General features: G+C 37.3%; 1 long non-coding RNA gene across 1 annotated transcript in view; it reads right to left on the bottom strand.

The window, feature by feature from the left end:
• Window positions 1-4,760: 4,760 nt before the first annotated feature.
• The window catches only part of LOC138930954 (uncharacterized), a 235,635-nt gene continuing 215,117 nt past the window's right edge, over window positions 4,761-25,278 (bottom strand). Inside the window, exon 2 of the long non-coding RNA XR_011446306.1 lies at window positions 4,761-5,769. This is a non-coding gene — a long non-coding RNA (uncharacterized lncRNA). The remainder of the gene's footprint in view (window positions 5,770-25,278) is intronic.

Below are 25,278 nucleotides of genomic sequence, written 5' to 3'. Positions count from 1 at the left end.
CGCTTCAGTTGTGTCCAACTCTGTGTGATCCCTTAGACAGCAGCCCACCAGGCTCCTCTGTCCCCAGGATTCTCCAGGCAAGAACACTGGAGTGGGTTGCCATTTCCTTCTCCAGTGCATGAAAGTGAAAAGTGAAAGTGAAGTCACTTAGTTGTGTCCGACTCTTGGCAACCCCATGGACTGTAGGTAGGCTCCTCAGTCCATGGGATTTTCCAGGCAAGCGTACTGGAGTGGGGTGCCATTTCCTTCTCCAAAACCAGGCATAAGTCTCCACAATTAATGTTAATCTATGCCAACACTATGTGAAACTGTATTGACAATTAAAACTGAACAAATACGTTTATGGTGAAATTCTTAGGTATATCACATGATTATTAAATACAGATACTGGATACATTTTATTTATGTGGCATATGTAGGGTCCATTTGTTTGTTAGATTTATTCCAATTAAAGACATCTCAAATGAATATCAAAATTATTCTAGATCTAACTTCAAATTTTATTTTTAAAAACAAGATAAATAGAAGAGCAGGATTTTTTCCCAATAAAAAGTAAAGTGCACTTTTTTTTCACTCAAAAAGGAATGAAACAAAGCCTCAGAAGTTTGGTCTTACAAATTATACCAAAGGAAAAATGAGAAATGTTTCATCCTTTTTGACATGTTTGACAAACTGGGAATAAACACTTGGTAACATAATAAAAGGCAGATGCTGGGGGACTAGGCTGTCTCTTAATCATGTGAAATTAAGCCCACTGGCATCCAGGAATGCCCAAGAGAGCTAATGCACATAAATCACATTGGTATGAGATGGAAACACCCCACTAGACTTTCTTACTCTTCTTCAGTTAAATCTCACTTTCTTTACACAGTAGCATAATTTCTTTAACCTGAAGAAATGATGATCCAAAAATAACAAACACAAAAGTTAAAACCTAGACTGTGTCACTGGTTATTTAACTACCCTTATCTTTTATAAACTATTTGGGCTTTGAGTTACGAGTCTGAGAAATGCTCAAGAGATTTGTTTTCCTCTTGCTGCCAGAAAGAACTGAATCTAAATCATCTTCCATAAACAAGTGTCCACTGTCAATTTTTAGAATGAAGAGATCAACCCCCTGTGATAATAGCTGGCAGCTTTAGGTAGCTTTAACGTATTTTAAATATATTCTAGAATAAGATGTAATCATTGGTTTATATATTCACTTCCATTTCTCCATCTGCTCTAATAATTGTGAATACCATTTTTTGTATACTAAAGTCACTGGCTTACATTTTATTAATCAGTAACCATGAACTACATCCTTTTTCATGGTGGTCTATATCGAACAATACCATTAAAATAAAAACATCTGCATGATGGCAATATTTCTTTAAAGCAGCAGTAAGTATAGTAAAATTTCAGTATGATAATATTTAAAGAACCATTTTCCTGTCCTTCTCACAGATTTTGAACTACATATCAATCATGAAAAGACTCATTATTTGCAGAGGTTTATTGTCTTCATATAAACCCTCTATCTTAGATATTGCTTATTCTGAGTTTTATCTTTTTGCTTCAGTGGTCTGTTATACATTGTACTACTTTCTATTTAAAAAAAGAACATGTTTTTTTATTAAATGTCTTTATTTTACCTTTATTTGTCTAATACTGATATAACCTAGCCTCAAAATTAAAGCCACTCACTCATTCATTCATATAATCATTACTTCATTAAGACATTTCCTAGAACCCTGACTCTGAAACATTCATCATATTTGGCACTGTAGAGGTTATAAGCATATATAAATCATGGTTCTTGCATTTGTCGGCTTATAATCTAGGGATAGATATGAGAGCAGGGAGAAACAGACAAAAAGTCTAGACCTCTTTCTCTTTTCTAAGCTCTACATCCAGGTTCCTCTAGGTTCATTTCTCTCTAGTGTTCCAACTCAGGCCAAATCACAATTCACACTTCAGTTCCCAAAACTTGATATATTAATAGTTTCTATGCATACATTAATTCTCTGCCCCTGAATTGTATTCCAAACTCTCTCAGTTACACAAAATAAAAATAAATATTTAAGAACAGCCTTTATTAACAAGAGGTCATACTATCTTCTTGGAATGACCTTGTAAAAACATAGGATTTCACACACTTCGACCTCTCAAGCAAAATAGTAATATTTTTATAGTTAAAAAGAAGTTCTACCAAGACACAATGAAAAAATAGATTTGCAAATACACTAATAAAGAAAATGCAGGGAGGAAGGAGAGAGGAGAGAGCGAGAGAGAAACAAATAAACCAATGAGAATATTAAGTTAATCTTTCTAAACTGGTGGAAATACAAAGACCCTCTAAGCAAACACCTGATTTCCATGTGGTTTCTGTACACAATTCTACAAATGACAGCTACTCAAATGTTTACTTGCTGAATTGCTAACAACACTTCACACACTTGAAAAGAATGGGTAATACTGATAGTTTTTGCCTCTTTCTTCAAGTGCTGCTTATAAAAAATAAATACAAGGCAAAAAAGTGTTCCAAGAGAAAAATCTAATGTGTAAAAAAAGGCTATTTGCTTTCATAGATGTCAAAGGCCTTGATTCTAAATATATGCAAAACTTTAGAACATTATCTGAGAGACCAGACCCAATCCTTGACTGTATCATATATGCACATGAAGTGATATTTAAAACAAAACAAAACATTACAAAGTAAAAATGTTAGTGTTCCAATCAAGAATGTTAGGATAATATAAGTGCCTTTTTATATTTAATTTGTTCCTTAAATTACTAGCAATGGGGGTGTAAGCAAATGTGATAAAAATAATACATCCCCAGCTTGGGTATGAAGAGCTCCTATTGCTTTCAAATTAGTTCTGTTAATGAGAAGCAAATACCTACTTCTAAATTTTTATGGAATGACCATATGTGTTTACCTAAAGTAAACACCATACACAATTAACATCCCATAAAAACTCAACATCACTGTGGGTATCATAATCATACTTAATATATTCTTGGTTATTAAAATATCTAGTTCTGCTTTTCTAATGGTCACAATGAATTAAAAATAATATTCTAGCAAAAGATACATGAAAAGCACTGGCTTTGGAGTCATGATTATGGAACTTTCAAAGGTTTACAAAACTGAAAATAGAAAAGAGAATTAAATGATAAGAAAAAAGAACAAGGATAAGGAGCCTTTCTTGGTTGGTTAATATGTGAGATCAAACATCAAAAACTGATTTTTTTTCCTGGCCTTGGTACTTCTGGCTTTACAGGTTGGGCTGGGTGTGAAGATAGAGCCATTAATCTTTGAAGGAGAAGATGCCAAGTGTACTCCTCTTCTACTTGATCTATGGAGATCAGTAATGCTGCTCTTCAGTAAGCTACATATCTGCTTCCTTCAATAAAGGTGCCATGGAAACAGGCATCAGTTGAAATGTGTGCAAGCTATGAAAGTCTATGAGTAAAGCAATATTATCTAAATTATATTTAATATACAAAAATCAAACAAACTTCCAAACAGTGAGTTCTTAACACAGATACTAGGGGGAGCCATCTTAATTCATATTATACAGAAAAGTAAAGAAATCAAACATGCCACTAAATCTCAGTACGTGTCCTATCATTTTGACATTATTATAAAAACACATTCAGAAAAAAAAAAAAACAGATTCAGTCTCAGAGGTATTAAAAAGCTATGTGACAGCGATATTCGTAAACAGAAGAGAACAAAGTCTGAGAACGTTTGCCAAACTTAGGACAGCATTATTATTACCACCCTCTTAAAGTAATTAGATCATTAACATAAAAATTGAACTTGAGACAGGTCACTGAATTTTCTCAGGTCTCTGGAGCAGCAAGAGATATGAATTTTCCAACTGTCCCACATTTCTAGCTCTGCTCCCTTGTTTCTCAAACATACACAGTTAAGCTCCAATTTAATAAAACTTTTCCCGAAATTAAAATATAGAATGGACCTGTCACCACTATTCGATGATGGAAAAAAAAATCACACTTGCATTTTGACAAAGAAAACAGAGATAGGACATACACAAAAACATTTTATATAATAAAATATGATAACCAGAATAATGAAGTTTTTAAGACTCAAACACTATTTCCATTTTAAGGAGTTTCGTTTTGTTACAATACTTATTATACAGATGAGTGTTTTTCTATGTGGCCAATACCTCAAAGATCCGTGTTGTGTTTTTAATGTAAATTGCTATTCTACAAAATATCACTGTTTTAGAAATTGTCAGCTTTCATCACAGTTTACTACCCCCTTCTACCAACCCTAACTTCCACGGGTACGCTCAACCTTCCTCGCACTTGGCAGACAAAGAAATCAACATATCTACTATTTGCCAGTAATCCATTCAAATTTCAAAAGCTACTATATCATAATCCTGCCCTAGGGCTTTCTCTCATTCAAAAATATCCACCAAGAAGAACAGACAAAATACTGTGTAAACAAAGAAACACTATTTTTTTTATACTGCCTACAACAGCTGTACAACAACCAAAAGTTCTAGAGCTAATGGGCTCAGCCAAATTCCTTTAATTCTCAAGCCTGTGGTGTCATCCGCCTGCATATGCAGGAAGTACTCCCCAGACTTCCCCCCAAGGTGGGGCTCATAACAGCAGACTGCTCCCTACTTCCCTGGGATGTGGCCCTTTTCACTGTTGAATCAAATATGAGTTTGAAGCCTCTTAACTTAAAGTACCAAGAACGGTTGCCATGGCCCCATCTCATTCATTTCTTCTCCTTTCTGAATTCCAAAGATACGCTTGTTTGTACAGTCCTTGATATCACAACACTCTGTAGCCTCTTACACACTATCTCCTCTTTCTCCCATTGTCTCTCTAGAACTAACAGATAACACATTCTAGTGCTAGCAACTAAATACAATACATTCCATCCTTCATTGTACTGAAAAGTTAGAGCTTCAAAAATTCTATCACCCCATGTAAGATGTGAATGTGGCAAGATTATCATCAGTGATTATCATCAGTGATGTAATATAACTTCACACAGGTAATAGCTATTTATTCAATTATCTCATACATTTTTCTAACTCCAAGAATCACAGTCAACTGAAACCTAAGATGTATGTTAACATCAAAGTTTTCCTTAAGTATCAAGATTTTTCTATTTAGCAGCAGCTTTCATATTACCATTCTACTTTATCTCTATATTTCCTACTTACATGTTAGAATGCTTCCTCATGACATTTTCTTTAATAACTTTGGGTTTTTTTTAAAAAAACAAAAACTGCAAAATAAATCAGCAAAGAGTCTGCCCTAACCATAGCTGACATCGAAATGGTGACAGTAAAATTTAACATGAAAAAAGTTCACTATGATTCCATGCAAAAATTTAAATGACACTCTTTACAAAGAAAATTGAAAGCCATACTATAAAATGAAATCAACCAAAACTCAATTCATTTCAATTCATAGTAGTTACCAAAATAAACCATGTCTTTTTCAACCTACTCCCACTTTTCTAATTCCCTGTAAGTTATGCTCCACTCATTTAAAGATAAATCTACAGAATTTCCACAATATGGATCCTGGATAATTTTCAACCTCTTCACAAACGGTATATGTATAAATGTAGCACCATCACTTTAAGCCACAATGAGAGAAAAGGAAGGAACACTACATACCAGAACCTCTTTTGGTCACTACCTTCAAACTCTGAGTAAAAGTAGCATATAAGAGAATCAAGTGAGGGATCGGAGCTTTCATCTTCCAGCTCTTAAAGGCTGTTCTCTAAAGCAAAGATAAAGAAGAAAAACACACATTTTTAAAATATATAGCAATATTATATGATTTGTGTTAGGCTTTAATCATGCACAAACAGAGTAATGAATTTCACAAATGGAAAGAATGTGAGCAGGATTTGTATTCTATTTTCCCATATGTTGTGGGGTTCCTAAGTTAAATCAAAACCAATAATACCAAAATTATGTTTCCATAGGCCCATTACAATATTTTAAAATCTTAAACTCAACTAAGTTTTAGAATTTCTCTTTATTTAGAGAACTGAATTGTATTTAAATAAGTGGAAACAATCCCTTCAAAAATACTATTTCATTAACAATTTATTTTCAAATAAATTACCAAACATTGACATTTTAAATGTTTCATGCTGCAATAGAACATGGTTTTATTCAGTATCATTCTTTCCATTTGAGAAGAAATCATAAATTCTATGCCTCTAAAGATTTCATTATAATTTTACAATTCTCTTAAAACAAACTTTATAAGATACTTCAAGAGAACTCTAAGACTTCATCTCTATTCAAAAAAAGTATACTGTATATGAAAACTACCAGAAAATACATCGTTTCTTCCTATCACAAGGCTCTCAGAGGGATACCAGAAGGAACACTAGCTTAGTGTTAGATTTCAAGAGGGGGGAATACTTCATGTGAAATTAACTGAAATGAACATTGTCTTCTTCAGAAAATCATCTCCCTTTTATTTTTGTATGAGACTGAGGTAGTAGAGCTGCAAGACTGAATTTTAAAAAGGAGCAAGTTAGAACACAGTTCAACTACACTGTCAATCCATGACAGCCTAAGTTTCTTTGCAAGACAGTTGAGAACTGATCATCAGCTTTCAATCACTGTGACTTTATTAAGATGAGAAAGCCGAAATGGTGATTTGACAGTCACTTTTTTTTTTGCTCTCCTAAAACCTCAGAAACCTCTGAGCATTTTTAAATGATTAATTCATTCACATTAATAAAAGTCTGTTAAGACACATTTTAATTCACAAAACAAAATCAAAACCCATTCACTTGCTGTAAAATGTCACCATTATCATTTTAGTCAGAAAGTCGGGGAATTTTTCAAATAAGCACTGAGAATAAGCTATTTTAACTCCAGCTCCTATAAATGATGATAGCCCATTTCAGTTTTCTAACCAAGGACCTGGAGTTCATATAAAGACATAAATGAAACGTAGTCCAAAAAGCCAAATCATAAGACACATCTGAGGAACTGCCACATTAAAGTGCAAACCTGACTCAGGCATGCATTCCTAAAATCGGAATCCCATTTCCTAGCCACTGCGCTAACAGGAGCAGCAGGAAATTTTCAAGTTGATATCTTCAGCCTTCAGGTTAGCAGTGAGAATCAGTTCCTCTCTCAGTGTGAGTTTAATCAGCACTGCCCAAGAAACTCCAGGAGCCAAATAGACACCATAAGATCTTCTACCTTAACTACATTATTCCTTCACTCTTGTGCAAAATACTATTTCTTCACTCATTTCATTTCTAAAAGGCAAACCAGCTAGTTTATGATTCTATTTCTTAAAATTAAATTGGTTTGGAAAGCGTCAATTTGGTAACATCAAGATCCTCAATTGAATCTTTCAAAACAGTTTTGAATTGGGGAAAACAAAAAAGAACTATGGAGCATCTCACATATTCAACATCTTGGTCAATCTACAATCATCATTACAAACTTCTTTAAGGCAATTTATTGTATTTCTATTGAAAGACAGATGAAATGTGTCTAGTCATAGACATTAAAGCTTTGCTATACTCATTGCAGAATTAAAATTTCAACCCAGAAATCCCAATGCAAATTATATATAAACATTCACTGAGGTTCTCATGTATTTTCTTATTGTCACATTGTAGCTCATACTATCAGTGACCTAATTTCAAGAAGCTTCAGTTTCTAGATGAACAGACCTGAGATTGTTTGCCTGTTTTCCTGTTAAGACTACCATTCAACTAAGCAAAAGTGTAGACACAGAAGGCAGGACAGTGGTTGCTAGAGGCTGGGTTTAAAAGGGGAAATTTTGGAAAGGTCTGCAAATGGGTATGGGGGTTCTTTAGGAGAGATGATGAAAATGTTCTGAAATAGACACTGGTGATGGTTATATACTGGGATGAATATTTTCTAAAAACTACTGATTATACACTTTAAAATGCTGAAGTTTATGCTATGTGAATTTTATCATAATAAAACTTATTCTGAAAACAAAACAAAAAGAATATCATTCACTACTGGGCTACTCATAAATCAATACCAAATCTTATGCAAAATGAGCACATCACAGTGATTATAAGCAATCAGTCTGTCTGGGTTCTTAACCCAGTTTTGCTACCTATCAGCTTTGTAATTTGGGGCAAATAACTTCTTCAGGAAAGGTCCATCTAGCTAAAGCTATGGTTGTTCCAGTAGTCATGTATGGATTTGAGGGTTGGACTATAAAGAAACCTGAGCTCTGAAGAATTTATGTTTTTCAACTGTTGTGTTGGAGAAGACTCTTGAGTCTCTCATGGACAGCGAGGAGATCCAACCAGTCCATCCTAAAGGAAATAAGTCCTGAATATTCATTGGAAGGACGGATGCTGAAGCTGAAGCTCCAATACTTTGGCCGCCTGATGCAAAGAACTGACTCATTTGAAAAGACCCTGATACTGGGAAAGACTGAAGGTGGAAGGAGAAGGGGATGACAGAGGATGAGATGGTTGGATGGTAGCACTGACTCAATGGACATGAGTTTGAGTAAACTCCAGGAGCTGGTAATAGACAGGGAGGCCTGGCGTGCCGCAGTCCATGGGGTCACAAAGAGTCGGACATGACTGAGCAGCTGAACTGAACTAGTTTTTCAAACAGTTTTTTCATTTACAAAACAGGATTATTATAGAACAGATAACATAGTACCTGGAACAGCACTGGCATATAGAATAATCTGAATAAATGAAAGCTATTTTTATTACTGTTTTTATTGCAGCTAACTGTTGTCACCACTATTATTATCATTACTATTATATTATTACCACTATTGCAGACTTAACTCACATCCCTCTCACCTGTGAAGCTATCTACATTTATCAGCTTTCTTTACATGCTACCCCACACTATTAGCTTATATCTTTAACTATACGTCTTTTATTCTACCAGAGTGCCTCCAGGGTGAGGGAGTGTTTTATTCATCTTTTTAATCCAATGATAAATAAATTTTAACTAAAATAAAATGAGTAAGTAAAAAAGACTAAATGTGGTTGCTATTATATGCAGTTGAATTTCAGCATTCAAACTCATCATTTCATAAACACTTATTAAACATATCCTAGTTCCAAGATTCTATGCAATGGTGCAGTGGGGACACAGACAATGCAACACACTCTAGTGAAAGCTCACAGGCCAATAAAGGAGACAAATATACTTACCGACTTAATTAGACTGGCCCTACTGCCATATGTTGAGTATAATGTGCTAAGGGAGTAGAGGGAGGAAATCTATTAATTCTGCTCCAGGTTGGATGTGGTGAAGTCATAGGGAACAGCCAAGCTAGGTCATAAAGGAGAGATTTTTCTATGGGAAAGGGAATTCTGGGTCTAGGACAAAGGATGAGTGCAATTGTCAGGCTGGTAGGCAGAAGAGCCTATCCGTAAACATGCTCAGAGGCTTCCCCGATGGCTCAGACAGTAAAGAATCGGCCTGCAATGCAGGAGAACGGGGTTCAATCCCTGGGTGGGGAAGATCCCCTGGAGGAAGAAATGGCAACCTTTTCCAGTATTCTTGCCTGGAGAATTCCATGGACAGAGGAGCCTGGCGGGCTACAGTCCACAGGGTCGCAAAGAATAGGACACAACTGAGCGACTAAGCATGCACACACACGAATATGCTCACATCTGAATTCCCGGATCCTGTCAATATGTTACCTTGTGCAGTGCACAGACACTGCAGCTATGATGAACTGAAAGATTTTGAGATGGAAGACTATCATCTGGGTAAGCCCAGTGTAATCACAGCATCTTTATAAAAGGGCAGGAGAAGAATTAGATTCAGAGAGAGGAGACATGAGGATGAAAGCAAAGGTCAGAGACTGGAGTGATGCACTTTGAAGATGGAGGAACAGCACATGTACCCAGGAATTTTCGTGGCCTCTAGAAGGTAGAAAAGGTCAGGAAACAGATTCTCTCCTGGATCCTCCAAGAGATATTCAGGCATGCCATCACCTTGATTTTAGTCAAGTGAGTCCAATGCATTTTGGACTCTGACCATCAGAACTGCAACGTTAAAATCTGGAGTTGTTTAAAGTTGCTAAATGTGTAGTAACTGGTGACATCAGCAATAGGAAACTATTACAAGCGAGGATGTGATATGGCAAGTTTTAGGAATAAAGTGTAAATAGACTACAAGCTGAGGGCTATAAGGGACAGAGGTTAAAAATGTGAATGTAGGGTTCTTAATAGCAAACTATGCTAGACAAAAACTTGGGACTTTTCCACAACACCCCCTACAATGTTTTCCACTTATTCTAACTTCATCATCCAGTAACATTTTATGCAGCTTTACTTTAGCTTTTTTTTTTAAATCATGAAAACAGTATATAGCAAATCATGAAAACAAGTCTCCTTTTTCTCATCTCAAAAGCACACTCATAAATATGGGTCATATACACACACATACCTCAGAATACACAAGATGACTCACCCAATATTCTGACCTGCCTCCTTTCACACACTCCTAAGATTCTTTGCGGGGCTTCCCCAGTGGCTCAGTGGTAAAGAACCTGCATGCCAATGTCGAAGACCAAGAGATGCAGGTTTGATCTCTGGCTCAGGAAGATGCCCTGGAGAAGGAAATGGCAACCAACACCGGAGAAATGGAATTCTCCAGTATTCTTGCCTGGAGAATCTCATGAACAGAGGAGCCTGGTGGGCTATATAGTCCATGGGTTGCAAAAGAGTAGGATATGACTTAGCGACTAAACAACAAAAGATTCTTTGCAGTATATACAATGAAGAGTCATTGGATGCTTATAGGTAAATAATCTGAATGGTTTTAGAAACCATAGTTTATAGGCAGAGGAAACTGTTAAACAGGCAGTGTTTCAGAAAGATAAACAAGATTAACCTTAATGCAGTAGGAATGAATAGTGGGAGAACAGAATAGATTTGAGAATAAATAGAGCTTCAGTTCGGGCTTCCCTGGTGGCTCAGAGGTTAAGGCATCCGCCTGAAATGTGGGAGACCTGGGTTCGATCCCTGGGTTGGGAAGATCCCCTGGAGAAGGAAATGGCAACCCACTCTAGTACTCTTGCCTGGAAAATCCCATGGAGGGAGGAGCCTGGTAGGCTACAGTCCATGGGGTCACAAAGAGCCAGACACGACTGAGAGGATTCACTTTCACTTTCACTAGAGCTTCAGTTCAGTTCAGCTCAGTCACTCAGTCGTGTCCGACTCTTTGTGGCTCCATAAATCGCAGCTCGCCAGGCCTCCCTGTCCATCACCAACTCCCGGAACTTACTCAAACTCATGTCCATTGAGTCAGTGATACCATCCAGCCATCTCATCCTCTGTCATCCCCTTCTCCTCCTGCCCCCAATCCCTCCCAGCATCAAGATCTTTTCCAATGAGTCAACTCTTCGCATGAGGTGGCCAAAGTACTGGAGCTTCAGCTTTAGCATCAGTCCTTCCAATGAACACCCAGGACTGATCTCCTTTAGAATGGACTGGTTGGATCTCCTTGCAGTCCAAGGGACTCTCAAGAGTCTTCTCCAACACCACAGTTCAAAAGCATCAATTCTTCGGCGCTCAGCTTTCTTCACAGTTCAACTCTCACATCCATACATGACCACTGGAAAAACCATAGCCTTGACTAGATCGACCTTTGTTGGCAAAGTAATATCTCTCCTTTTGAATATGCTATCTAAGTTGGTCACAACTTTGGTCCAAGAATAAGCGTCTTTTAATTCCATGGTTTAGTGATTATTAAAGGAAGTGATGTTAAAAAGAAGCTTCAAAAGTGGACCTGAGGCAGTATAGTTTGAGGAACAAGGTCTATTATGATATGATTTATCAATATAAAGAAACAGAGAAGACATTTTGGGTAATCAGGCTGAAGAAATACATGAAATTATATTTGGGGCATGTAGATTTCAAATTCCCTGTGGAATCTCCTATTAGAAATGTCTTGTGTGCAATTAAATATGTTAGCCAGAAGCCCAGTAGAGTGATGAAAGATAACAATGTTGCAACTATAGCTGATGTGAAAGACAAGGATTAGGAAAAACAGGAAGAAAATACAGACCAAATACAAATGAGGAAGAAAGCTTCTACTTTCAACAGTGAAACTACAAATATTGATGATACAGGCATAGGAAATCAAAAGCGAAAAGAAGTGAGAAAAAGTAGTAAAGAGAATGTGAATCAGAAGTCTATAGGTCAATGAAGCAAAGAAGAGCATTTAAGGACACAATCTGCAGAGCTTATGTATTGTAAGGATCAAAAACAGGCAAGTCTTTGAAAATTAAGATACTGCTGGTGATATTAGCCAGTCTCGTAATTAGACAAATAGGGGTATAATCAGAAATTTTAAGGAGAAAAAAACAAAAATTTAAGGAGCAAAATCAGCTTCATTTGCTTGTTTCTTAATGGTAGGATGTGGAATTCATCCCTAGTTGAGAATAAAGAAGTAGAAAGATAACTATAGTTGAGAATAGGGAAGACTAGGACCTATACGTAAACCAAAGCAAAGAGAATCAGAGCCAGAGAAAGGGAGTAAATCTAGAAGGGAGGATACATTAGTCTGGAGAAGTCGGGACAACTCCTCTTATAGGCAGAAGAGAAATAAAATACAGTTCAGAAGAGAAAGTGAGGGAAGTTATACTCATTTGTCTTACTCAAGACATCATAAAGCAAATGAGTTGGTTTTAGTATGGGGATGAACTGGATTAAGAGTTTTACTGTGTTGGGTTAAGCAAGTTACTTGTACTCTACAAGTATCCTTTTTCTCATCTCAAAAACATACATATAAATATAGGTCATATCTATTTCCTTTCATTTTATTTCATGTTAGATCTATTTATCCCCCAACATACTGAGGTAGTAAATACCTACCTTCAAAGTTTTACAACCTGTAAATAAAACAATTGTTTTTATGGTGTTTAACATTGACATTTAATTGTAGAAAATTTTAAACACTAGCACTTTTTCTCTCTTTTCTCTCCATTCCTGGCTGCTATATAGTAATTATTTACATTCCAAAGATGATCCATTATATTTTACTTAGCTCATGAAGTTCTTGTCTTATTAAACTCAAGACTATACCCTTTTTTCCCACTCAAGTCAAAATTTAAGTATCTATATCTGCATGGCACAGATAAAGTATTCTATCAAATGTACAATTTAAATATGGGAATAGATTTTAAACTTCTGGAAAGAGTCCCTGTGCAGAGGATCAACAGACACTCTTACAGTCTACCTAAAAGTTAGTTCTAGTTATAATAAAAGTTAGAAGCTCTATACAGTCAGCAAAAATGAGACCAGGAGCTGACTGTGGCTCAGATCATGAACTCCTTATTGCCAAATTCACTTAAATTGAAGAAAGTAGAGAAAACCAATAGAACATTCGGGTATGACCTAAATCAAATCCCTAATGATTATACAGTGAAAGTGACAAATAGATTCCATGAATTAGATCTGATAGACAGACAGCCTGAAGAACTATGGACAGAGGTTCATGACATTGTACAGGAGGCAGTGATCAAGATCATCCCCAAGAAAAAGAAATGCAAAAGGCAGAATGGTTGTCTGAGGAAGCCTTAATAATAGCTGAGAAAAGAAGAGAAGTTAAAAGCAAAGGAGAAAAGGAAAGATATACCCATTTGAATGCAGAGTTCCAAAGAATAGCAAAGAGAGATAAGAAAGCCTTCCTCCACGATCAATGCAAAGAAATAGAGGAAAACGAGAATGGGAAAGACTGGATATCTCTTCAAGAAAATTAGAGATACCAAGGGAACATTTCATGCAAAGATGGGCTCAATAAAGGACAGAAATGGTATGGACCTAAGAGAAGCAGAAGATATTAAGAAGAGGTGGCAAGAATACACAGAAGAATTATACAAAAAAGATCTTCATGACCCAGATAACCACAATGGTATGATTACTCACCTAGAGCAAGACATCCTGGAATGTGAAGTCAAGTGGGCCTTAAGAAGCATCACTATGAACAAAGCTAGTGGAGGTGAAAGAATTCCAGTTGAGTTATTTCAAATCCTGAAAGATGATGCTGTGAAAGTGCTGCACTCAATATGCCAGCAAATTTGAAAAACTCAGCAGTGGCCACAGGACTGGAAAAGTTCAGTTTTCATTCCAGTCACAAAGAAGTGCAATACCAAAGAATGTTCAAACTACTGCACAATTGCACTCATCTCACACACTAGCAAAATAATGCTCAAAATCCTCCAAGCCAGGCTTCAATAATACGTGAACCATGAACTTCCAGATGTTCAAGCTGGATTTAGAAAAGGCAGAGGAACCAGAGATCAAATTGCCAACATCTGTTGGATCATAGAAAAAGCAAGAAAATTCCAGAAAAACATCTACTTCTGCTTTACTAATTACACCAATGCCTTTGACTGTGTAGATCACAACAAACTGTGGAAAATACTTAAACAGATGGAAATACCAGATCACCTGACCTGCCTCCTGAGAAATCTGTATGCAGGTCAAGAAGCAACAGTTAGAACTGGACATGGAACAACAGACAAGTTCCAAACTGGGAAAGGAGTATCTCAAGGCTGTATATTGTCACCTTGCTTATTTAACTTACATGCAGTGTACATGATGTGAAATGCTGGGCTGAATGAAGCACAAGCTGGAATCAAGATTGCCAGGAGATATATCAATAACCTCAGATATGCAGATGACACCACCCTTATGGCAGAAAATGAAGAAGAACTAAAACGCCTCTTGATGAAAGGGAAAGAGAAGACTGAAAAATCTCTCTTAAAACTCAGCATTCCAAAAATGAAGATCATGGCATCCAGTCCCATCACTACATGGCAAATAGATGGAGAAATAATGGAAACAATGAGAGACTTAATTTTCTTGGGCTCCAAAATCACTGCAGATGGTGACTGCAGCCATGAAATTAAAAGAAGCTTGCTGCTTGGAAGAAAAGTTAAGACCAACCTAGACATCATTCTAAACAGCAGAGACATTACTTTGCTGACAAAGTTCTGTCTAGTCAAGGCTATGGTTTTTCCAGTAGTCATGTATGGATGTAGAGTTGGACTATAAAAAAGGCTGAGTACCGAAGAACTGATGCTTTTGAATTCTGGTGTTGGATAAGACTCTTCAGAGTCCCTTGGAATGCAAGGAGATCAAACCAGTCAATCCTAAAAGAAATCAGTCTTGAATATTCATTGGAAGGACTGATGCTGAAGCTGAAACTCCAATACTTCAGCCACCTGATGTGAAGCATTGACTCACTGGAAAAGACTCTCATGCTGGGAAAGATTGAAGGCAGGAGGAGAAGGTGACGACAGATGATGAGATGGTTGGATGGCATAATCGACTCAATGGACATGAGTTTGAGCAAGCTCCAAGAGTTGGTGTTGGAAGGGAAGCTTGGCATGCTGCAGTTCATGGGGTCACAAAGAGTTGGACATGACTGAGCGACTAAACTAAACTGTGTTTCAAATGCTGTTATAAGTAGTAAGGATACAAAATCATTAGGAAATGGTCACTGTGGCCAAGGATCACATAGAAGAAAAATATGAGAATCAACAGTTATAGCAAAGGAATAAGCATTTTAAGAGAAGAATTCTCAAGTCTACAGAAAGTGCTCAAAGCTGCCTGAAGAAGTCAATAAAAATATTCTCAGATGATGTTCACATTTGGGCTGACTTGGGGCCAGGGGAGAAAGGCTTTAAAAGTAATAGGCAGTAGATTACAGGGACAGGAGAACAAAAAGAATACATGATGCATTTGTCAAATTTCCAATGGGGAAAACTAAACTATATATCTGACAATCTACTCAATACAGGTTGGGGAGTGGAGAGGGGTACATGTTCAGATAATCAAAAATGAGTTTTAAGTTACTTGAGTAGTTTTTTTTTTTTTTTTTAATAAATTGGCCCAGATACATTTCTGGGGTTTTGCTGTTGTTATTGCTGTTGTTTGTTTGTCTAAAACAATCCTAACCAGAAGATCATTCATTCCTATAGAGTCTGGCTAACAAGGGAATATTACAGTTCCAGATCTTATAACCACTCTTCAATGGTAATGGTGATGGTGGTGGTGGTGGTGGTGGTGGTGGTGGTGGTGGTGGTGTAGTCACTAAGTCATGTCCAACTCTTGCGACCCCATGGACTGTAGCCCACCAGGCTGTTCTGTCCATGGGATTCTACAGGCAAGAATACTGGAGTGGGTTGCCATTTCCTTCTCCATGGGATCGTTCCAACCCAGAAAGCTAACCCAGATCTCTTAAACAGAATGAAAGTGAAAGTGTAAGTTTGTCGCACAGTCGTGTCCATCTCTTTGTGATCCCATGGACTGTAGCCCACCAGGTTCCTCTGTCCTTGGAATTCTCTAGACAAGAATACTGCTGTGGGTTGCCATTTCCTTCTCCAACCATTCTTCAATACTGATCATCAAAAATTAACTCATAATCTAAGTGGCCAAGGTGAGAACAAAGTCTTCAGCTATATAATCCTTGACAGATTCTCCTGCAAATCATAAAGAATGGTCAGTTGTCAAATAACTGTCCAAAACACACGTGTTCCTTATTTAAAAATTATCCTGAGAATTCCACACCAGCGTATGCTGCCATAGAGTAACTCAGCTTAAACACTATGGAACATCCGGCAAACTAACAGACTGGAGTAGTGGCTGCAGTTACTGTGAACTAACTGCCACACCAACTGGGTGGTTCCACTTGACTGAAAACTTAATATAAGGTTCTTGAAAGGAAAGGGCTTTTTCAATTCTCGCAATGTCTGGACCATATCTTCCAAAGGGTGGGAAACCAATGGCGCTTAAGGAACTAAGGTTCATCAGCAGATTTGCGTTACAAAGAGTTGACTAAATTTTTATATAATCTACTAAGAAAATGGGTCCAATAATAGTGAAAAAGAGAGTATAAAATATAGACTGACAGAAAACATTTAGGAAACCTTGAATTTTCGTAAATTTGAAAATATTACAGAACGGGTGGCTTTCTGGGAATGTAAATTTCCATACTTTACTAAACAAAAGAAAAATATGAATCAAATAAAAATCATTTAAAAATTCTGCCGCTGCTGCTGCTAAGTCGCTTCAGTCGTGTCCGACTCTGTGCGACCCCATAAATGGCAGCCCACCAGGCTCCTCTGTCCCTGGGATTCTCCAGGCAAGAACACTGGAGTGGGTTGCCATTTCCTTCTCCAATGCATGAAAGTGAAAAGTGAAAGTGAAGACGCTCAGTCATGTCTGACTCTTAGTGACCCCATGGACTGCAGCCCACCAGGCTCCTCTGCCCATGGGATTTTCCAAGCAAGAGTACTGGAGTGGGTTGCCATTGCCTTCTCCTAGACATGATTAAAGTATATACTCCCAAATTTTCTGTCTATTGAAAATAACACAGATGAGTATTTTTAAACTTTCAAGGAACACAGTGTTACAACTAACAGAAGATCATGATTATGGTTGTAAAAATATAGAAAAGCTTACATATTTGACAAAATAAAAGACTAGAATATAAGAAATTTAACAAACTTTATAAGACTAGAATAACACTGGCAAGGGTAGTCAATGTTACCACTTAGCTTTTATCTAGAAGTCTGAGGCAGTGAAATGAAGCAGAAAGTAAGAACAATAGCTATAAATGTTAGAAAAAGAAATGCAGAATTTTCATATTTATAGGTTATGATTACAAAAACATTTTAAAAAGGCTTCCATTACAAATGGAGAAAACTAATGTTCTCCAAGATGAAAATATTGACCAGTTTATCAATATTGACCAAAAAAGGTCAAATTTTTCCACATGGAGTTTTTATTTTGTTTTTTGAAAAATTAAGTCTAAAATTTGAATGGAAGAATAAACAAGAGAGAAATTTAGAAAAAATAAGATGAATTAAGTAGACCTTGCCTCGCATTTTAATTCTAGACTCGTTGAATCATACAGTGTACCCACAAAGATTGATAAAACTTATCAATGAAAAATATATACAACACTGCACCAGATATCAGAATACATAGGAACAAAGCATGATAAAGAAAGCATATATCATAGAATTAGAGAAATGAAATCTGTCTGCAGCAGTAGTAAAAATTCTGTGAGGGCCCTCCAAGACTCCTACCTCCTGTTGCTCATAGCCTATAGAATCCCCCCACTTCGGGGTAAGGCCTATAAAAGTGACGGGATAACACTCATATGAATAGGCTATGTTATATGGCAAAAGTGAAAATATTTTGCAATTGTAAAAAAAAAATAATCAGTCAATTTTAAGTTAATCAAAGAGAGATTACCCTTGGTGGGCCTGCCCCAATCAGGTGACTCTTTTCAAAAGAGTCTAGAGGTCACAGATGAAATATGTTAGAAATATGAAGCAGCAGAGATGTTTTCTTACTGGTCTTGAAGAAGAAACTGCCATGCAGTCGAGAGAACCATATGTACATAGAGGCTACAGCCTCTAGGAGCTGAGACCCTCAGTCCTACAACCACAAAGAGCTGAACTCCACCAACAGCCACATGAACTTGGAAGAGGATCTCAAATCTCAGATGCATTCAACCCAGCTGATACCTTGATTTCAGTCATATGAGACCCTCAGCAGAGAACCCAGCTATTCTGTGCCTAGACTTTTGACACACAGACGTTATGTGATAATACACTTGGGTTGTTTTAAACTGCTATATTTGTGGTAATCTATTATGGTATAACAGGTAACTAACACATCAACTTAGTCTTAAACCCAGATAAAGATTTATGTAAAGAAAAACTTAATAAAGTATTACGTTTCTGATTACTAATAAGAACTATTAAATTATAGGGAGTACCTATAAGATGAAATATTATGCAGCTCTCACAAATAATTCTTGAAGTGAATCACTTGGAAAAACAGTCACAATAAAATATTGAGAGGAAAAAGAACACATTGTTGCATAGATAGCATGATTCTTATTATGAATAATATGAATATAGATAAAAGAAAGATGACTGGAAAAAACTACATCACAGCATACAGTACTGATTGTATCAATCATAAGTAGTTATACTGATTTTGGCTTTCTTCCATATTGCTAAATGTTTGCCCAGTTTTTAAAAAATATATATATATAAACATGTACTGCTTTTCATAAAAATACATGTTTGTATCATTTTAAAACTTTCTTAGAAAAAGCATGGTTTTAAGTGTACATCAATAAATAAATGGATAAAGAAAATGTGAGATACACACATTCATACAGAGAGAATATTATTCAGCCTTTAAAAAGAAGGAAATCTTTTAGTTTTTTACAACATGAATGAACTCTTAAGGGCATTATGCTAAGGGAGAGAAGCCAGGCACAGAAAGACAAATATGATCTGATCTCATGTATATTTGGAATCTGAAAAGGTCACACTCACGGAAGCAGAGAGTAGAATTGTAGTTTCTAGAGGCTGGGAGCAGGGATGGGTAGATAAACTTAGTGTATAAAGTTTCACTTACATAGCATGAATAAGTTCTGGAGATTTAATGTACAATATGGTGACTACAGTTAACAATATTGTATTGTATACTTCAAAGTCTCTGAGAGTAAATCCTTAATGTTCTGACCACAAAAAATAAAGATAGCTATATGAGGTGATACATATGTTGATTAGCTTAAACGTGGTAATCACTTCATAATGTATACATCTATCAAAACCTCAAGTTGTACAGCTTAAATATATATGTTTTGCTTGTCAATTATATCTCAATTAAGCAGGAAAAATAATCTTAAAGAAAAAAAGTTTTCACAGAATCAAATTAGCTCGTTTTACAAGAATCTGGATGATTTACTACTATTATAATTCTAAAAATCAGAAACATAACATTTCTCAATCCAAGAACCATTGAGATAAATCCCATTGTGCTAAATATTGTGCCACTACAACAATTTCCAATATTATCAGTCATAAGGTCAACTTTAATGAGTTACTAATAAAAACAGTAGGGTAGCAATCACAGTCTAATTAAATGTCTGACGTAGGGTGCAGCATGCTTGGGGCTGGTGCATGGGGATGACCCAGAGAGATGTTGTGGGGAGGGAGGTGGGAGGGGGGGTCATGTTTGGGAACGCATGTAAGAATTAAAGATTTTAAAATTAAAAAAAAAAAGAAAAAAAAATAGATTCTGGACAGACACATACACACCCCCCCATACCCACAGATTTCCTGGTCTGTTTATAATACCCATTAAATTTCTCAGGGCAGATGATAGGCACTAAGTGTTGACTGGATAACTCAAATAATGAAATATATACTAGAGACAAGTGATTTCCATTAGAAGCATCCACAAGATAGTACTTTAAGGAAAGATTTTAAACTCTGGAATGAGCAGCAGAGATAATTGGATATCCTTCTAATAGAAAGTTGAGCCTCTGGGGATTATCTGATTCTATATGTGCACCTTTGTGTTTGAATGTGCTATTTTATAACAAACTCTATAAAGATAAAGTAAACTTCTAGAAAGCTAACAGCAATGCAAGTCATTCTTGTCCCTAGAAATAGAACTCATTTGTGTCTAGTGTCATATCTTTGGCTGCTGATGCACAGAACTGACTCATTGGAAAAGACTTTGATGCTGGGAAAGACTGAAGGCAGGAGGAGAAGGTGACAACAGAGGAGGAGATGGTTGGATGGCATTACCGACTTGATGGACATGAGTTTGAGCAAGCTCCAGGAGTTGGTGCTGAATAGGGAAGCCCGGCGTGCTGCATTCCATGGGGTTGCAAAGACTCGGACACAAATGAGCGACTAAACTGAACTGAACTGAACTGGGTCTAGTGGGATGCAGCTGATTACTGTCCTATGTATAGACCAGTTGTGGTAAACCCACTCCAAAATTCCTTTATTGCATATAAATGTATGGTTCTTTGACACCACCTCTGAATCATTTATAACATTTCTTCCACTTCTTTCATTAATTAGTGAAATAAATCTTTGACATGCATTCATTTTATAGTTTTATGAGTCATGATTTCTGAAAAGTATGCTCTATAACTACATTCATTTACTATAATAAATGAATGCTTTGAGATAAGAAAATTAATTTTTCAAGTTTCAAGAAAAAATTACAATAAGCTACTGTCAGTTAAGATTTTGTATTCCAGTCAGTGCTTAGTATCATGGTGTTTTAATCAGAAACCACATGAACAACAATATAAAGACACCTTCAAGATAGTTAAATAAGAGATCAGTGGAATTATAAAAATGCATAGAAAAGTCTACTTCAATAACATTATCATCAATAAAAAATAAATGTACTTTGAGATACCAGGCCTTTCTCTCAGCTTTGGACAGGCAGGGGTAACTGCCCATCTTAAAGCAAATGTAGAAAGGATGCAAGCTTCCTAGAAAAAGGCCTCAATATCAAGGTCATCAGAAAATGTATGCAATCATCCCTTGGAAAGTCTAGAGTTTCTTAGTATAACCAGCTATAGCTTAGAAAATCTCCAGCACTAGTGATGCTTGTCTGTAAAGAGAAACCCAAAGAAATATACAATGAAGGAGGCCAAGTGCATACACTCAGGAGTAAAGCTGCCTGTGTTTCAAGCTCAACCCAATTTCTTATCAGCTGGGCAGAGTTGGGCAAATTAATAATACCTAATATCTCTATGCCTCTATCCTCTCATCTGTCAAGTGGGCAAGGGAATAGTCTCCACATCAGAGGAAAATCAATAATGCTAATATATGATTAACATTAAACACTAGTGCTTCATTAGGTGTATATTACCCTTTATTGTTATGAGCCACTGAACATTTACAGGGCTGTGCTGATAACTACAATCTTAACTGAATTACCTATAAGTAATAAGTCCAAACTGAACTATTTTGGGAACTATTGAAGAAATGGAAATATTCCATACACTGCCAGAAAATTCTGTAAAATCCAATACAATTCATATTTACTTGGTGACAGGAGAAAATCCAGTAAATGGATGAACCTGACTAGCTAAAATGGAAAGTGCACTGTGAACAGGAATAGAGAGCATAAATAAAAACACTACACAGTTCCCATCCGCCACTTTTCTAATTCACCTTTCTTCCACCTTTCCTATTCACCATGCCCTCCACTGTAATTCAGCTGCAAAAGCTCATATTGAAGAAATCTGGGGGGTTCCAAAGTTAGCAGATTGGATGAGGCCAGTGACAAAGCCAGAGAGGAAAAGCAAATATATTCCATCATCACTCTTCTGGGCTGCAAATATGATCCTAGGTGAGTGGATTTGTTCTCCTCTGTGAGCTCCTCCTGGCAATACAGTAGATGGATACTTGGGTAAACTTGACACTTATCACATTTATCTATGTTTAAAATTCAACATGTTGAAGAAACTTACTGTAACCCTCAAGAAAAAGCAGCTATATGTTCATTAGCATTGCAGTATTTGATGTTTGTTATATGTGGCAAAAAAATTTTTTTTAAGCTTTCTCTTTCCAGTGAAACTCAGTATAGCCACAGCCATTACTTGTGAAGAGAATAGGATAGAAGGAAAAATGCTAAGGAAGGCAGCGCTCCTCAACCTTAGCCATATTTTGTGATCTTTCAAAGAGACAAGACTTTGGGAACTTTCAAAGAGACAAATGACCAGAAGAGTATTGTCAAAACCACTGGCCCATGATCCCCGCTCTGAAAAGCAAAGGTCTAAGCAATAGTATTTTTTAGAGTTCCCTATGGCAGGCTTTCTCAACCCCACTGCTATTAATATTTGGGGCCAGATAGTCCTTCTTTGTGTCAGGGGGAGGCTGTCCTGTTCACTATACGATGTTTTGTGACATCCATGGCTTCTATTCACTAGATGCCAGGATACCTTCCCCAAGTTGTTGGAAGCAAAAATGTCTCTAGACATCGCCAAATGATCTGTGGTATGGCTGGTCATATCATACGTTTACTCACTAGTCAGAATAATAAGATCTACAAGGCAGAAAAAAAAAATCAGTTCTGAGACCACAAAACACAGCAAAACTGGTTATCTTTTATAAAGGTAATTAGTAGTCATCCCTGGGGACTCAGTGAGAACCTGACCACCAAATCTGCCAGGAAAAGAAATTTGTCCTATATAGCAGTAGGTCAATATAATCTTTCTAAAAAGGAAACACAACACAATGATAAAGCTCTATACTTATTTTCAAGGAACTGTTAAAATTAAAAGACAATGAATTCATTTGTGTAAGACCAAATAATTGACAGCCCTGAAAGATGTCCACGGATTAATCCCTGCAATGGTTGAATATATCACCTTTCATGGGAAAAGGGACTTTACAAATGTGATTCACCTATGCATCTAAGGACACGGGGAGATTATCCTGGATTCCAAGGTGGGCCCAATGTCACCACAAATGCTCTTGTAAGAGAGTGACAAGAGAATTAAAGGTAGGGAGAAGGCCACATGATAATGGAAGCAGACACTGGAGTGATGAGACCACGAGCCAAGTTATGTCAGCAAGAACCAGGAGCTGGAACGCTAAGGGAACGGATTCTACCCCAGAGTCCCCGGAAAACCTGCCTTGCTTACACTCTGATTACAGCCCCCTAAAACTCATTTCATGCTCCTAACCTTCAGAACTGAAAGAGAACAAATTTGTGTTGTTTTGAGCAACAAAGTTTATGAGACGTTGCTACGGCAGCAACAGGAAGCAAGTACAATGAAAAAGCCAGAAACTTTTTTTTTTAAGCCAGAAACTTAAAAGAAATATTCTAGTTTATCACCAGCACTTGCAGATATTTGTGATAATTATTTATATATTATATCTGATCTTGCATATTCTGTTTTCAGTATTTATTAATAGCAACTTACTTGCCAGGCACGTATCTAGGTATTTCACATAAATCATTTTGTTAATCCTTACAAATTTTCACTTAGGTAGATGCTGCTGTTGTCTAGAAGTTACCGTTCACAAGGTCAGACAGCTACACGATGTTACAAGTCTTCCACTGACGATACTTTAAATAGTCAACAAAGTTCTGAGACCTCTGATGCAAATATATCCACAAACAAAAACACATTCAATCCATATCCAATAATGCACCTGCAGGCAGTGCTACCGTTTTTGTGGCCAGTGTTCACAGAGGCCATGCATAGACTGAGCTATTTTCCATGTGCTTTTTTTTTGTGGTTTTCCACGAGGTATTTGCTACAGTCACTAACCTCAAAAGTTTTCACCGAGAGTCCTGTTCCTTTACAGCAGAAGCTGCATTGTCTCCTCAAAGAGAATATAAATTGTGTTATGCCCATCTAATCTGGTGGCTTCTTAATGTCCCTGAACTTAACATATAGTTTTCCTTGCTTCAGTTCAGTTCAGTTCAGTTTTGTTGCTCAGTCGTGTCTGACTCTTTGTGACCCCATGAATTGCAGCACGCCAGGCCTCCCTGTCCATCACCAACTCCCAGAGTTTCCTTGCTTGCTGCTGCTAAGTCACGTCAGTCATGCCCGACTCTGGGCGACCCCATAGACAGCAGCCCACCAGGCTCCCCCATCCCTGGGATACTCCAGGCAAGAACACTGGAGCGGGTTGCCATTTCCTCCTCCAATGCATGAAAGTGAAACATGAAAGAGAAGTTGCTTAGTTGTGTCCAACTCTTTGTAACCCCATGGACGTAGCCCACCAGGCTCCTCCATCCATGGGAGTTTCCAGGCAAGAGTACTGGGGAAGGATGCTATTGCCTTCTCCGAAGTACTAAACCTAGGTACCTGCATATGAGACCTTATTTGGGAATTGGTTCTTTGCAGATGTAACCAAGTTAAGATGAGGCCATACTGGAATATGGACTCTTGAGAGTCCCTTGGACTGCAAGGAGATCCAACCAGTCCATTCTGAAGGAGATCAACCCTGGGATTTCTTTGGAAGGATTGATGCTAAAGCTAAAGCTCCAGTACTTTGGCCACCTCATGCGAAGAGTTGACTCATTGGAAAAGACTCTAATGCTGGGAGGGATTGGGGGCAGGAGAAGGGGATGACTGAGGATGAGATGGCTGGATGGCATCACGGACTCGATGGATGTGAGTCAGAGTGAACTCCGGGAGATGGTGATGGACAGGGAGGCCTGGCATGCTGCGATTCATGGGGTCGCAAAGAGTCGGACAACGAATGAGTGATTGAACTGAACTGAAACCCTTAAAAGGACGGACACACACTCGCAGGGAGGAAACCAGGTGACAATAGAGGCAGAGATTGGAGTGATGTATCTCTAGGCCAAGAAAAGCCAAGAACTCCCCAAACTGCCAAGAAGCAAAGAAGAGGCAAGGAAGGATCATGTGCTAGAGACTTCAGAGAGAGCATAGCCCTGCCAACACCTTG

Source organism: Ovis canadensis, chromosome X (genome assembly GCF_042477335.2).
Source record: "Ovis canadensis isolate MfBH-ARS-UI-01 breed Bighorn chromosome X, ARS-UI_OviCan_v2, whole genome shotgun sequence".
Classification (NCBI taxonomy): domain Eukaryota; kingdom Metazoa; phylum Chordata; class Mammalia; order Artiodactyla; family Bovidae; genus Ovis; species Ovis canadensis.
This window is presented reverse-complemented; position numbering and strand designations above follow the sequence as displayed.